The sequence below is a fragment of the Egretta garzetta genome, unplaced genomic scaffold, assembly GCF_000687185.1.
Source record: "Egretta garzetta isolate BGI_Z169 unplaced genomic scaffold, ASM68718v1 scaffold510, whole genome shotgun sequence".
Classification (NCBI taxonomy): domain Eukaryota; kingdom Metazoa; phylum Chordata; class Aves; order Pelecaniformes; family Ardeidae; genus Egretta; species Egretta garzetta.
In genome coordinates this window covers 247,185-247,837 of record NW_009258477.1, presented here as the reverse complement: position 1 = coordinate 247,837, position 653 = coordinate 247,185, and the positions used below count along the sequence as shown (strand labels likewise).

The window sequence follows — 653 nt, the reverse complement described above, 5'->3', positions numbered from 1 at the left end:
TCTCCGCTCCCTAGGCTGGGTGGGGTTTAACGCTGTACGTTTGATATCACTGAAGATCAATTTTAAGAGCTTACAGTAATATATTTTAAGTAATATATATTTTAGTATCTGTAAAAAAATTGACAAAGGATGATTTATGAAGTAGACGAACAGGGTATCGGGAGCGGGCAGCTTCTCAGCAAGGCCACGAACAGTTTTACTACCGGGAGAACTGAAAAGATTCCGTTTGTTCCATTCATGCAATAAAAACGGGAATTCTTGAAGAAATCCCCACTGTTTACCGCGGGCTTTTCGTGTTGCGACAGCAGGGCCTGCCAGCGCAGTCCAGAAGATGCCGAACCTTTGTCTTTTGCCTTTCTAAAAGGGACTTACATTGGAATAGAGGGTATGTACAGAAAAACCAGGTTGACACCGTTTTAAAATGTATTTTTACACGAATAATATAGAAAAAGCATATTTTACATAAGAATTTTAAGTATTTGAAATATGTATATATATACTGTATGTACTTCATATATTCTTTATTTTACATTTTCAATGTATTAAAAAGTATTTGAGCTGGCTGGATTTGAGCATGTAATAATGTTTAAAACAAAGAAGGAGAAGCAGCGAAGGGGGGAGCGGCTGCGAGCGCGGCGGCGGCCGGAGGGCGG

General features: G+C 39.7%; 1 protein-coding gene across 1 annotated transcript in view; it reads left to right on the top strand.

Moving 5' to 3' along the window:
• Positions 1–653, top strand: part of ASXL2 (ASXL transcriptional regulator 2) — a 69,424-nt gene that overhangs the window by 68,476 nt on the left and 295 nt on the right. The gene's annotated exons all lie outside the window — the stretch shown is intronic.